This window comes from Gouania willdenowi, unplaced genomic scaffold, assembly GCF_900634775.1.
Source record: "Gouania willdenowi unplaced genomic scaffold, fGouWil2.1 scaffold_234_arrow_ctg1, whole genome shotgun sequence".
In the NCBI taxonomy this organism is placed as follows: Eukaryota; Metazoa; Chordata; class Actinopteri; order Blenniiformes; family Gobiesocidae; genus Gouania; species Gouania willdenowi.
Genome location: NW_021144990.1, coordinates 117,349 through 133,447, shown reverse-complemented (window position 1 = coordinate 133,447; position 16,099 = coordinate 117,349). Strand labels below are relative to the sequence as shown.

At 35.0% G+C, this 16,099-nt stretch overlaps 1 long non-coding RNA gene across 1 annotated transcript; it reads left to right on the top strand.

Moving 5' to 3' along the window:
• Positions 1 to 1,717: 1,717 nt before the first annotated feature.
• Positions 1,718 to 2,780, top strand: LOC114459027 (uncharacterized). The gene is made up of 3 exons (XR_003673190.1): positions 1,718 to 1,918; positions 1,999 to 2,063; positions 2,586 to 2,780. It is a non-coding gene; the product is annotated as an uncharacterized LOC114459027 (long non-coding RNA).
• The last annotated feature ends 13,319 nt before the right edge of the window (positions 2,781 to 16,099 follow it).

The following is a 16,099-nucleotide window of genomic DNA, read 5'->3' as shown; positions in this document are numbered from 1 at the left end:
ATTAGTTTAGTGGGGGATAATCCACTAACATGCTTTAATGCACACATTACACTGATAATAATAATAACAATAATAATAATAATAATAATAATAATAATAATAATAATAACAATAACAATAGCAATAACAATAACAATAACAATAACAATAACAATAATAATAATAATAATAATAATAATAATATCCAATATGATTATTTAAACGTCTTACCCTTCAAAGCTCTAACTCCATTGGCTACAATAGTAAACTGATCACTTCCTGGAACTATTGAGGCTCCATGAGCCGCCATTGCTGTAAAAAAAAAAAAAATACGATCCATTGTAGTGAACGGAGTTGTCACTATTCTCTCTCTAAACGGCTCTGGACAGTTTGTGTACTATTTAAAATGTTGAAACTGTTGTTTGAAAAATAATTATAAATGTATGTTTGAGTGAATTCTGATTTATTTATGTTTGGTTTTTGATTGTCAATGTTGTGTATTGTGTTTTTATCATTTTTTATTATAAAAAATTGAAAACATTACAAAACAGTCACATATTTACATGTGTACTATTAAAATATTTAATTCACATTGTATAGTCAGTTTACATTTAAATATCACTTCCCAGCAGCTCTGTCGTAAACAATCCGAGTGAAGGAAGTGACGTAGTCTACGTGCATGTGTTAAAAAGGATCTGAAAGGATCAGTCCTGTTAAAGGATTAAACACACTAATTTTAATGCTTTATTAAGAAACAAGTATTTTAATATTCATATACAAACACCACACCGGTGTAGATCTTTCAAAATAAAATCAATACATTTTTAAGATCAATTTTAAAAGCAATAAAAAATTGGGATTTTTTTTTTTTTTTATAAAATCTAAATTTTTTGTATCAAATGTTTTCCAAATATCATCAAATTGCTACATATAAATTCCACATCCTTGTCCTTCAAAATAAAAGCAAATGTAACCAAATGCTAATCAAAGCCAGGTATCACAGTGTGTGTGAGCAGCCAATCATCAACTCTTTCCTAAAACCTCTTCACCATAGAACAGGAAAAAAAGACGTGTTGTTGACTTTCATTATTAGTTTGACTAAACATGCAGCTGTAATCATCCATATTAAACCTAATCATTAAAAATATATTTACATGGATAAACATCATTAATTGTTTTAAAATTAATCTATTTCATTTTAGGAAATAAAGGAAATGATAAATATTTGTCCTAATTTTGATAATATCTGTTTTCTAATAGTTTGAAGATAATATTTGTCTCTTTACTTGAAGATGAAAACATTGTTTAATAAATAACAGTGTCTAAAAACAATAACTACCAATGAACAGTTTATTGATCTTTGTGGATACTGATGAATACTGTAATATTCCTTTAATGAAATGAATCAAGGCAATAGGAATAGCCCTGACTACTAATGAATGTTGTTTCTGAGAACATTTATCTTTAAAATCACAATGATTGTAAATATTACCATTGTCATCCATTAAATGTATTATTGTCCCTTTTCAATCCAATCTTTAAAGAATAAAGTTTTCCTCTTGTATAAAATACAGCTGTTATTCCAGATTGTAGCTTTATGTGGACTGAAGTGGTGCTTCTAAAGCATTTTATAATATAATAACACCTGCATATGATCATGTGATCACTTAAAGGATGAAAATCACATGTTAGAAGAAAGTGATTGGTCCAACCCTTTGACAAAGATAAGCTGGTATAATGTAAAGTGTAACCCTGTTATTTTTGTCTGTTTTATCCTACAAAACACTTTAAACACTTGTTAAAACGAATGAGGTGTGATTCCGAGTTTCGCCAGAAGGGGCAGCGCACTAAAACACTTTTAGCGCTCTTCTTCGTTGGTTTTCTTCCTCTGGCATCCATCTTGCTAAGCTGAGCACACCACAGAGAGGCAAAACGAGAGGTAAACTTTGAATAAAAGTTGTTTTAATAATCTAAATAAATCCAGAGACTAACTATCATAACTGTAAATATATCCTGCAGAACCTGTGATGGTTTTGATCCAGTTGGAACTCAGAAACAAAATCGTTTTGAACATTGTTATCCTGGTGAGTGTTGATCACATTTTCTCTGCGTTAGCATGCTAGTGTTGCTGATAAAATATGGAAATGACCATAAATGTATTTGTGAACTTTGCTAATGATAAAAACCAGTCAGGGTAATGTTTTATTGTTTAAACTGACTACTGAAAGAGTGAATTTATTTTGTGTGTTTGGAAAATCGCCTTCAAAGTAGGAATGGTATTGAACAATGACAGTGAACTACAAGATGCACATGTCTAGACTTTGTAGAATCACATGTAAATGTGATATGCTACCTGTATATTTTGGGATGTTTACCATACTGTGATTTATATTTCAGTTAATTATTTAAATGATTTATATTTTATATATATTTTATTGAAGAGAAATACTTTTATTTGTAAAATGTATGCCAATTTTTGATTGTCATACTATTTTATTTTGTTATCCCAGCTGATAAGCTAAATTTGAGTTGAGTAATGGACATTAATATGAATAAGAACACAGACTGATTTTCTGCACGTTTTGCTGACTGGTTTTTTTATGGAGGATTCGTCTGGATCTGATTTTTGGTTCTGCTGAATCGGGATTCCTTCACGTTCACCCTGGTGCCTGTTTCCCTGGTCTACCTCCTCATCTAACAGCGCTGCAACGGTTACATCGGGTACCCCTTTTTTTATGGACGCTGAATATTAAGGGCGTGGTAAAATCCTAATTTGAGTGCACTCAGAAGTTAATTTTATATGGTACCACACTATTTTGGTTTTGTCCTTTTATTTTATTTATTTTCCTGAGATCTCAGAGGTAATATTGTGGCCAATCTGTACATTTATTGGTGTTACGTTCAAATGAATCCTTTTTTAATCCAAAAACAGAAAGAAACTGAAAACCAAATACTAATACAAACTTAACCTTTAAACTTGCTGTGTGCTTCTTTTGGGGTGGTTTCTACCAGTTATTAAACTGATAGACCAATTTATAGCCAGCCTCCTCATCGAATCTAGATTTTGATAACCTTACCTTAGGATCTTAGGATTGTTATTACAGAACAATCACCGTAGGGTTACATAAAGCATAAATTTTTTTCATGTTTAACTAAAGTTTGTAAACACCTTCATGTGATTTCACCGTTCATTGTCTCACAGTCAATGACATTCATAACGTCCTCTTCTACTGACTTTATAATATCACTTTTTATTATAACATGAAATTATTAATAATTAGATTGTTTTTTAAATGCACATTTCTGGAACAGACAGAGAATATACTGGTAGATTCATCTGGAAATACCTTCAGTTTTTATTAACAATATTCTATCAAATACTGAAATGTTTCTTTGTAGCTATTTAAGTTTTTTAGATTTTTTTTGTAACAATTTCAATATTAGAACGTTCCCTGTCTAAAAATATTTGTACTAATAGTGATCCCCAAATATTTGATCTAATTTTTGACTGAAATATGATGATTTAAAGTGTGTGTTATTATAATTAGTCAAAATTTCACATATTTAATATATAAATATAGTCCTGAAGCCTGTGAGAAAGTGGAAACTACTTTTAGGTCAATAAGAAATTGGACAGTATTGAAAATTATATAATGCTGTGTCATCTGCTGAATATAAGATTATATATATGATATAATGATATTATAATAGGATTACCCCCAACATTTAATGTGTTAATATGATCATCATATTTAATATATAAAGCTAATAATTCTGCTGCTATGATAAACAGCAGAGGACTGACTGGGTTTCCCTGGTGTAAACCTCTGTTTATATTAAATCATTTATTAACACCAGATAGACATAAAACTGCATTTGTAATTCCATTATATAGCATTGCAATAATTAATTATTTATATATATTTTTTTTTCCAAATCCAAAATAATGCAATGATAAAAGTAAAATAAATTGGTGTCTGAATTTCTCAAAAGCTTTAAAGAATTCTATAAAAAGTATAATACCATCATCTTCTATTAAATGTACATAATCTATTAAATCTAAGACAAGTCTGATATTATTATGAATTCATCTATTTTGCAGAAATCAGATTGTGTTTATTCTGATGTAGCAGACACATGTTAAATAGTTTTTAAATATTTTTAACTCATTTAGAGAATGTGAAAACAGCTTTAAATATCTACTTTTGTGAATGAAAAATTTAGTTTTACAAAAATAAAAAAATAAAACTTTACTTTTTTCCTTAAATTTTAAAACAAACTTAATCTGAAAACCAGAATTCAGACCCAGAATATAATTCTGTAATGAAATGTGTAACATATTTGTGTGTTTACATGTAAACAAAAACAAAACAAAGCTCAACTGTCTTACTATAAATATAAATATACCTCCTGTCCTCCATGTTATATGTGATTGTGTTTTCATGTTTCTTGGATGGAGATGAAACTGAAAAGTAAATTTCCTCTTGTGGGACGAATAAAGGATCTAATCTAATAAACATTTGATGTAAGAAATCATTACATGTGTAGATATTATTTAACAATTTAAATTGACTTTCTTTAGCCTTCAGCAAACACATATATTATATCATTAGAATATTATATTATATTTTTACTAAAATCTGAGTTGATTACTTGTAAAAAAAATAATTTGTTTTCCTTTTTAAAAAAAGCATATATTTCTATATATACACAGTATGTATATATATATATATACATATGTATATATATATATTTCTAAATAAGGTAAAATAAACAGTAGATTTAATGTGCTGTACAGTGACTTTACTCTCACTGCTTGTACAATATTTATTCAATAGATCTGTTTCTATTGTTTCAGAGAACAAACCAATAATTTAATCATAAATTATAATTTACTCAACAAATTTCTTCTGAAATTCATTAAATCATCCACAGACCAAATCCTTCAGGCTGTAACTACTTTATTCACTCTTAAATCACCATTAAACACATTTATTCTGACTTGTTTGTCAATATAGTTTATAAAAAGAAGTTGGTTGTGACGTCACCGCAACAGTTGAGTGGTTGCCAGGTTGAGTATTTTCCCGCTGATTGTGAGATTATAAAATAACTAACTTCAATGATTTTTGATCAGACAGTAGATGATAGACTATTATTCTAGGTTAAAGTCTAAAGTCTACATTGTGTGTGTGTGAGCCACACTTTACTGTCTTTGTTTTTTATTGTTCTTTATAGCTTCTACTTCTCCTATCCTTAAACTTTATTATAGTTTTTTTTATATTATTATTCCCTCGTGCTTTAACTACTCCTGCATTTTCAACACATTTCAACAAGTTTGGTGTCAAACTGTTCATATAATTTATTGTATGCTGTGTTTTAAATAATTTCTAACCTTTCAACTTTTGAAACTATTTAACTTTTTATTTTCCATCCACATTTTCAACATTTTAAACCCTCAACAGTGAACTTTAGCTGTTTGGCCATAATTGACTCTGCTTAAGCTCCTCCCACTACATGAATACATACTTCCAATGGGCACTGTACTAGTTCACTTAAATAACTTTTAGCAGTACAAAAATGTTTTTAATATTGACCTTCTTTTTTAAACCAAAACAAACTGCGACACAGTGACGTCATATAACCCGGAACCGGAAGTAGCGTAGTCAATACCACGCTCACTACCGAGAGGGAGCAGTAATCTTAAAATTAAAATGAACGTTTTGCAACACCAAATTACTCCAAAATAAAAGGTGTACACACTTGTGGTATTTGGAAGCCGTGGACAAATTTTTGGGTCGAGCAAAAACCGCGTCAAGGAGATATTCGCTACACACACACACACACACACACACACACACACACACACACACACACACACACACACACACACACACACACACACAGACCTTATTTGCTTTATAGATAGATTATATTTAGGATAAAATATTCCACATTTTCTGACCCGCCTACCCCAGGCCACGGCGTCCTTAGCATTTGCCTATACTGCCTATGATGAATCACATTATCGTGAGGATGTAGAAAAAGTAGTTCAATGGAGTGAGGAAAACAACTTGATTTGGAACACATCAAAAACTGGTGAAGTTGTTATTGACTTTAGTCACAATAGAAATCTGTTACCTATCTGATGTACAGATTGTTGAGAAATGTAAATTCTTGGGCGTGACTCTTTCTCATGACTTGAACTGGAGCTCTAATACCCTTAATATTGGTAAGAAAGCAAGACAGTGCCTCTTCTTTTTACGCAAACTTCATGACTTCACCCAAAATGCTAAGATTATTTTAAACTTCTACTGATGTGTAATTGAGAGTGCTTTAGCCACTTGTATTACTGTGTGGTTTGATAATCTCACTCTGAAAGAAAGAAATACTTCAAAGTGATTGGCTCAGCCAGCAGAACCATTGGCTGTACATTGCTGCTGCTGGAGGCCACACATAAAGCCAGACTCTTAAATCAAGCTTTACTATTGGTTAATGACGCCTCAGGCCACCCTGCCAGTGCCATTTTTGAAATGCTTCCTTCATCAAATGTTCTATTGCTCGCCATTTCAACACTTTCTTCCCACAAGCTGTGATGACTCTAAACAATGCACTTTCATTTTGTATAGACTTTTTATTGTACAGAATCGACCCTATAGTACTTTATCTGGCTTTATGTGACTCTTTATTGCACAGTATTTTATGTGATAATAAACTGGATATAATAAAATGGATAATAAACTGAACTGAACTGAACTATTGGGCATCATAAACAGCATAAAGCTGTGAAATCCTTGAGTCAGGTTTATGAGGAGTGATCACACACACACACACACACACACACACACACTTATACACTTATACATGAGAGCAGAGCAGCATTAGAAGCAAACATAAGATCAGAGGAACTTTATTTATCTCAATTATAAAATGAATAAAGTCAGTGAGCTGATCTATTGATCAGAGTTCAGCCTAATATCAAACATATAGAAATAAATTTCCTTTTTTCTTATGTTTGCTTCTGATGCTCCTCTGCTCTCATATACGTGATCACAATTACTGATAATAAATAGCCCATAAAACTTAGCCTCCTCTTGAGTTAGCTTTCTGTTAGCATCTCTAATGATAATAAATCAGCTGAACTTTGTATCCTCACAACTTTTTTCCATATTTCCCAGCTGAGGCCTGTCTTGTCTTTTATAAACCTAGAGCAGCAGCTCATCTTAGCTTTGAACTGAGCCTCTGTATCAATATCAGAACTTTCACCTGAGTGCTCCTCATGTCTCCTGGATGGTTCTCCTCCTGTGTCCTGTCTGTTGGAGGCAGGTTCTCCTGCATTAGCATCATCTACAGGTGCTGCTACTGGCTACGCTAACTGCTGCTACCAGCTATGCTACCTGCTGCTACTGCTCCATGATTTCCACAGAAACAATCTTTAGCTCAGGCTTTTTTAGCAGTTTTCTACTGTCTTCTAAGCTGACAAGGCACAATTTTTACGGAAAATCCCACTTAAGGTGTAGCGTGGGGGCGTGGCCTGACTTTTCCCTCTCTTCCTCACTCGTGCGCAGTTTTTATATTTAGTTTTTTGTTCACAATGACATTTGCAGTGATTTCAACTCAATATAAGACACATCTCTCCAAATATAATAATTCATTATTATCAAAACACCTAAAAGTAAATGAGATGCTAATAATAAATATAAAAAGTAGGTTCTGGATCTAATGAAATAAGTGGTGGATGTTGGTCTGAGGCCAACCCTGGGGTCAAACACAGGTTTAATGGTGTAAAATAGTGTAAATGTGTGATGTTTAATAACAGGATTATTGGCGTTCCTGCAGGTGATCTATCTCTCCTCCCTCTGATTGGCTCGTATCACTCAGGTGTTATAAAACATCAACTTTGGACCTGTTGCTCTCAGCTTTGGCTCCGCCCCACTTCCTTGTGTCCCAGCTTCTTGTCTGTGGTTAGTTAGTGGAGCAGGTGTGTAGTTTGAACTGTTGTGTTTACACACTCAGAGACTAACAGCATTTTCTTAGTTGCTCTCAATGCTGCTGTTGCCCTTTGTTGCCTCGTTGCCCCACTTCACCTGCTGCATTAGAGCTCACCTGTCCATTCAGTGACACCACCTGACAGGTATGTTTATCCTGTTCCTCCTTTCCCATTAGCTATGCTACGCTAAGCTAAGCTAGTGTTATTAGAGAGGTGGAGACGCTGCTGCTTTGCTTTGCTGTGATTCCTGCAGTCAGGGGCTGTTCTAGTGATTTGGGGGCCCCAGACCAGGGTGTTACAACTCCTAAAATGATCTATACTTTGAATTTCCTAGATTTTTTTTTTTTTTTTTTTACCAATTTCTATTTAGTTAATAGAAATATGTCAATGTAAGGTTTTGGTAAGAATTTTGAGTTTTTCCAACAGTTTAACATTAAAAATAACTGTAATAATCATGTGATAAAATCACCAGGTAAACTGTGAGAACCTGCAAATATTGTTGAGTTTCATTTACACAATGATTCATGTTTTCTCTGTCATTTTTACTTTCTCCTGTGGGCCTCATTAGATGCTCCTAAGGGCCGGATTTGGCCAAACAGGTGTTTTCTATGAAACAAGGCCACAGAACTAAAAGAGAAACCATAATGAGCTTTGTTTATGTTCTAACTGAAGACCTTCAAATGACCTTCAGTCTGTTAGAGGAAGACATTATGACTAGAAACATAGAACACTAGCAGTGTCAATGTAAACTATGTGTTGAAGTGTTCTGATGACACTGTATCCCTCACTGTATTTTAATGAGCTTTTGTTGGCTGTGTGATGCCAACTTTATCACCATCAATGGAAGAAAAACCCAAGAGATGGTTCTGGACCCTCACACCCTTTGTTAGAACACACCATCATCAAATCAACCAGGGATCTAGGTATTCACCTAGATGCCTGAATCTCATATGGGGGTACATGTACACCTAGAGGTACGCCATGGCACTACAGGGGGTACTAGAGAGAAAAAGAGGAAAATAAACAAATATAGAGTCAGTGATGGTCCCTCCCCAGGCCTGAGATGACAGGAAATGATCAAAACTATAGACATAAATCTATTCAGGAGCCACTAAATCAGAGTTTTTCAACCTTGGGGTTGGGACCCCATTTTAAACAACTGCATGTTTATATTGTCACTTCGTAAAATATTAATCTAGTTCAACTAAAATGCAGTAAAAAATAAATATCTGAGCTCAAACGTGATCAAAAACTAACTCTAGAAAAATATTGTCTTTGGGGTTGCCAGAAATTTTTTAAATCAAAAAGGTTGAAACCACTGAACTAAATACAGTTTATTTCACTTATTTACTAAATGAGATTATTTAAAATGTGTGTTATCACTCATTCATTCCATCATTATGATCTATGTAAATGGACACCACAGTGTATCTTATGGTATCTTTAATTGTTTCCATGATAACATTATAGTCAATGATTTTTGATCAGACAGTAGATGATAGACTATTATTCTAGGTTAAAGTCTAAAGTCTACATTGTGTGTATGTGTGTGTGTGTGAGCCACACTTTACTGTCTTTGTTTTTTATTGTTCTTTATAGCTTCTACTTCTCCTATCCTTAAACTTTATTATAGTTTTTTTTAATTATTATTCCCTCTTGCTTTAACTACTCCTGCATTTTCAACACATTTCAACAAGTTTGGTGTCAAACTGTTCATATAATTTATTGTATGCTGTGTTTTAAATAATTTCTAACCTTTCAACTTTTTAAACTATTTAACTTTTTATTTTCCATCCACATTTTCAACATTTTAACACTAGCATGCCCAAGGTTTTCTTACTCCTGTTGCCCTGCCCAGAGGCCGCCAAATGACACTCATTTGCAACTCAGTGGGCCACCTCTCTTATGTAAATAAAGCCTTTCGATCGGAATGTGCTGCTGGGCAGTGACAAACTTTGGGGGTTGGTGTAAATGATGGCCAGTGTTGAGAAACCAGTTTCTCCCAGGTAGATGTTTGTTAATCCAAATAACATTATATGGAATTATTGGATAAGAATGGCCAAATTAATATGAGCCATGTGTGTTGTGATCAATTAATAAACCACAATAAATAAAATTAGAAAAAGAAAAACAGTAATAAAGCAACCAAGCTCCTGTTTCCTACTCCTGTATTTTCACTATTTACCTTTATTGTTTTTGTGCTTATAAATCAAATGTATTGTTGCTATTTATGGTAAAGCAAGATTTCCGAGTGTGAAAAGGACTGTTTGAGTTTTCACTTCAAAAAGGTAAATTCACGAGGTCCACCATTCACTAACCTGGTCCATGAATTATTTTATTAAGCTATTATTTTACAAATTTGAAGAAAGTGCACAAGATGCACAAATAATCAATGCTTCAACAGGGAAAAACAAAAACCCAGGCAGGCACATCACCATAGATGAGCAACTTTTTCCAACTAAGACTCGCTGCTGTTTCTTGCAATACATTGCAACGAAGCCGGACAAGTTTGGTATCAAGTTCTGGGTGGCATGTGACCTTAAATCCAAGTATGTGTGCAAAATCATCCCATATCTTGGCAAAGACCCCAGTCGTCCACCCGGGGAGAGATTGTCTGAAAATGTGGTGATGAAGCTTATGGAACCGTTTATGGACAAAGGAAGAACTGTTACAACCGACAATTTTTTCACTTCATTGTCACTAGCACGTCGACTGCACAGCCGGAAGACCACCCTCCTTGGCACAGTCAATAAGATTCGCCGGGAGCTTCCAGATTCAGCTAAAAAGAATTTGGCCCGTGAGGAATTCAGCACACAAGTGTTTTCAACCTCTGGTGCCACACTGACTGTTTATGTGCCCAAACGGAAGAAGACTGTCTGCCTCCTCAGTAGCGTGCACAGCGTGGTGGAGACTGAGGCTACTCGGAAAAAAAAGCCGAACACAGTCACCGACTACAACAGCATGAAATGTGGTGTGGACGTCATGGACCACATGGTTCTAAAGTACACTGTGCGTTCAGGAACACGGCGTTGGCCAGTCGCTGTGTTTTACAACATGATTGACATTGCAGCGCTGAACGCACATGTGCTTTATCAGGCATGCACTGGGGTCAAGGAGAGGAGGGTGGACTTCTTGCTGGAGCTTGCAAATGAGCTTGCCCAGTCTCTAATGGCAGCCAAGGAGGTGAATGAGCAAAACCTTCAGCAACAACCACCCACACCTGATGTGGGGAAAAGGGCATTGTGCCAGGTGAAGTGTTGCTGCAGGAAAAACCGTGCCACCAAGCGTTGTATGTATTGTGACAAGTTTGCACGTGGCAAATGCATAAAGGAGGTGTGGCAGTGCCAGAATTGTTCACAAAATCTCTATTAAATAAATTTCACCAAGAATGCAAACAAACTGTTGCCGTCTCACTATTACTACTTACTACTTTCTGTTGCAAAAGTTGAAATATAAGTTGCAACCTCTATGTAGCTGCTGTATGGGAAACACAAAGGAGAATACAAAAGGTCTTTGTGTCCTGGAACCTACCTAGCCACCCCCCCACCCTAGTTGAGGGGGGAGTAGTGGCCTCAGTAACATAACAATGATCACAAGCTGAGTTGTTCACACCCGCCAAATGACACCAGCTTGGACTTTATAGGTATAGGTGTCAAATGACACCACTCTGGTCATGCTAGTGTTAAACCCTCAACAGTGAACTTCAGCTGTTCATCCATTCTTCAACTGATTTCAACCGTTAACATGTTCAGCTGTTTGTTCACTTTCAGATAAAACATTGAACACATTTACACTTTTTCAAGCTTTGTTATGCTTTTTCCACCAATTCCATCTTTTTCTACAAATTTCAACTTTTTTCACCTTTTTTTTTTAAAACCATTTCAACTTTTATCAAATCTTTAAACCCATTTCAACCTTTTCTAGCTTTTTATGCTTTATTAACTTTTTTCAACCAATTTTAAAAAATTAAACATTTTTAACAAATTTCAACTTTTTTCAAATGATTTCAACTTTTTTTTTTTAACCCATTTCAAGTTTTTTCAACTTTTTTTTAAACCTTTAAAATTTTTCAAAAAATTGTATTTTTTTCAAACAATTTCTCTTCCTGTGTCCTGTCTGTTCCAGGCAGGTTCTCCTGCATTAGCATCATTGCTAATGGTGCTAGTGCAGGTGCTGCCACTTGCTATGCTAACTGCTGCTATTAGCTACGCTAAATGCTGCTACTAGCTACGCTAACTATGGCTGCTGCTGCGCCGCTATTTCCACAGAAACAACCTTTAGCTCAGGCTTAGCTTCACTTATTGGCTTAAAAAAACTCTTTCAATGGCCTTTTTTTTTAGCCATTTTCCAAGCTGACAAAACACAATTATTGCAGAAAATCACACTTTAGACGTAGCATGGGGGCATGGCCTGACTTTCCCCTCTCTTCCTCACTCGTGCTCAGTTTTTACATTTAGTTTTGTGTTTACAATGACAATTCCAGTGATTTCAACTCAATAAAAGACACAGCTGTACAAATATAACACTTCAACATTAAATTAAAACACCTAAAAGTAAATGAGATGCTTAAAATAAAAGTAAAAAGTAGGTTCTGGATTTAATGAAATAAGTGGTAGATGTTGGTTTGTTGGGGTCACGATCCAAAAAAGGTGGAAACCACTGAATTAAATACAGTTTATTTCACTTCTTTACTAAATGAGATGATTTAAAATGTGTGTTATCACTCATTCATTCTATCATTATGATCTATAGATGTTTTAAAATAGTTTTCTATGAAAATGGACACCACAGTGTATTGTATGGTATCTTTAATTGTTTCCATGATAATGTTATAGTCATAGCTTTTTGATCAGGCAGTTGATGATTGGCTAGTATTCTAGGTTAAAGTCTACAAAGCGTGTGCGCGCGCGCATGCGGTTCATTATAGCTTCATTAAAGTTTTTATTATTACTTTTTCCTCTTGCTTTAACTACTCCTGCATTTTCAACACAATTCAACAAGTTTGGTGTCAAACTGTTGAAACAATTTAATTTATGTTTAATTTAGGTTTTAAATAGTTTCTAACTTTTAAACTTTTTTAAAATTATTAAACTATTTAACTATTTATTTTCCATCCACATTTTCAACATTTTAAACCTTCACCTGTGAACTTCAGCTGTTCATCCATTCTTCAACTGATTTCAATCTTTAACATGTCTATCTGTCGGTTCACTTTCAGATAAAACATTGAACACATTTGCACTTTTTGAAGCTTTGTTATGCTTTTTCCACCATTTTCATCTTTTTCTACAAATTTCAACTTTTATCAAATATTTCAACCCATTTCAACCTTTTCTAGCTTTTTTCACCAATTTCAACTTTTTTTTTTAAACCTATTTCATCTTTTTTTAACCCATTTTAAAAAATTCTACATTTTACACAAATTTCATTGTTTTCCACAAATTTCAACTTTTTTCCACTCTTTTTCAACCTTTTCAATTTTTCAAAAATGTTTTTTTCAAGCAGTTTCTCCTCCTGTGTCCTGTCTGTTGGAGGCAGGTTCTCCTGCATTAGCATCATGGCTACGCTAACTGCCGCTACTAGCTACACTAACTGCCGCTGCTAGCTACGCTAACTGCTGCTACTAGCTACGCTAACTGCTGCTACTAGCTACGCTAACTGCTGCTATTAGCTACGCTAACTGCTGCTACTAGCTACGCTAACTAATGCTATTACCTACACAAACTGCTAATGCTAGCTACACTAACTGCTGCTGCTGCTCTGTGATTTTTACAGAAATAACCTTTAGCTCAGGCTTAGCTTCACTTATTGGCTGAAAAAACTCTTTACATCCAACTGACTTTTTTTTTTTTTTGTGCCATTTTCTGCCATTTTCCAAGCTGACAAGACACAATTATTGCTGAAAATCATACTTTAGACAAAGTGTGGGGGCGTGGCCTGACTTTCCCCTCTCTTCCTCACTCGTACTCAGTTTTTACTTCAGTTTTTTGCTTACAATGACATTTCCAGTGATTTCAACAACAACAAAAAACAGCTGTACAAAACTTCCACATTTAATCAAAACACCTAAAAGTAAATGAGATGCTAAAAATAAATATAAAAAGAAGGTAATGGATCCAATGAAATAAGTGGTGGATGTTGTTCTGAGGCCAACCCTGGGGTCAAACACAGGTTTAATGGTGTAAAATAGTGTAAATGTGTGATGTTTAATAACAGGATTGTTGATCTCTCTCTCCTCCCTCTGATTGGCTCGTATCACTCAGGTGTTATAAAACATCAACTTTGGACCTGTTGCCCTCAGCTTTGGCTCCGCCCCACTTCCTTGTGTCCCAGCTTCTTGTCTGTAGTTAGTTAGTGGAGCAGAGGGGTATTCCATAAAGGCGGGTTAACAAACTCTGAGTCTATCCATAAACTCTTTGATGATGATGTTTGATGAATATGATCCTGTTCTAAAGGTGTGTTCAGTCTTCAGTGACTATAGTAGTTTAAATCACCCATAATTAGTCACACTTTTTGGTCACTTCATCACTTTAGCTCTTCGGTGATGTGACGAGCGGTGAATAATATGAATAAAGTATGTCTGAGGAGACGTGTCAGCAGCATAGGATGGCTACATAGAGAGTCCTCCTGTTACACTGGATATTAAGACAGTGACTGCTGCTTCATATCACATCATTTATATTGATTCTTAATGTAATATTGTCGCCACAGTCATCTCAACGTCCTAATAAATGTCATAAAAAAACACTGAAGCGGGACGCGAACCCACGACCCATCGCTTTCAAGAGCAGTGTCACACTTCACTCAACACAATCAAAAAAAACATAAAGCAACACATTAGTAATGATGTGAACACATATGTGGTGTGTGATGTTACTAATGTGTTTCAGAGAAAAGTGTTAAGGTTTATTAAAGTGTTCAGAAACGGTGTTCAGGTGGGCGGAGCCAGGTAGAAACCCAGGGTTTCTTTGATAAAACCTGCCAGCGACCAGGTTTAGTTCACGGACAATGTTGCTATGGTAACATACTCAGAGAAGACCATACCTCGCTTTTTGGAATGGGATACTTAAGAGTTTCCCTCATTTGAGCCTGAACATACTCAGAGTTTGAACATAACCTGCTTTATGGAATAAACCTCAGGTGTGTAGTTTGGAACTGTTGTGTTTACACACTCAGAGACTAACAGCATTTTCTTAGTTGCTCTCAATGCTGCTGTTGCCCTTTGTTGCCTCGTTGCCCAACTTCACCTGCTGCGTTAGAGCTCACCTGCCCTTTCAATGTCAGTGACACCACCTGACAGGTATGTTTATCCTGTTCCTCCTTTCCCATTAGCAACGCTATACTAAGCTAAGCTACGCTAAGCTAAGCTAAGCTAGTGTTATTAGAGAGGTGGAGACGCTGCTGCTTTGCTTTGCTGTGATTCCTGCAGTCAGGGGCTGTTCTAGTGATTTGGAGGCCCCAGACCAGGGTGTCCAACTCATTTTAGTTCAGGGGCCAAATACGGACCAGTTTGATCTCAAGAGGGCCACAGATTTTATGCTGGAAAACCAGTCATTTCAACATTATTGTGCCTTAATTTGTACTTCTATGTATACATAAAATACTAAATATGTAAGAAAATAATATCTAATCAACAAGTGACAGAAATCAGTCCTAACAGGATCTATACTTTGAATTTCCTAGATTTTTTTGACCAAATTCTATTTAATTAAGGGAAACATGTCATAATTTGAGAAAAATGTCAGAATGTTGAGTTTTTCCAACAGTTTAACATGAAAAATGTAATAATCATGTGATAAAAGCACCAAGAAAACTATGAGAATCTGCAAATATTGTTGAGTTTTATTTTCACAATGATTCATCTTGTGGGCCGAATAAGATGCTCTTAAGGGCCAGATTTGGCCCCCGGGCCTTGAGTTTGCCACATGTGCCCCAGACAAACAGTAATGTCCATTTATCTTAAATCAATCAGAGCTAATGAACAAACAGATGTTATCTATGAAACAAGGCCACAGAACTAAAAGAGATTCCATTTAGCAATCACACCCTGGTTAGAACACACCATCAAATCAACCAGGGATCTAAGTATTCACCTAGATACCTGTTTCTCTAATGGGGTACGTGTACCCCTAG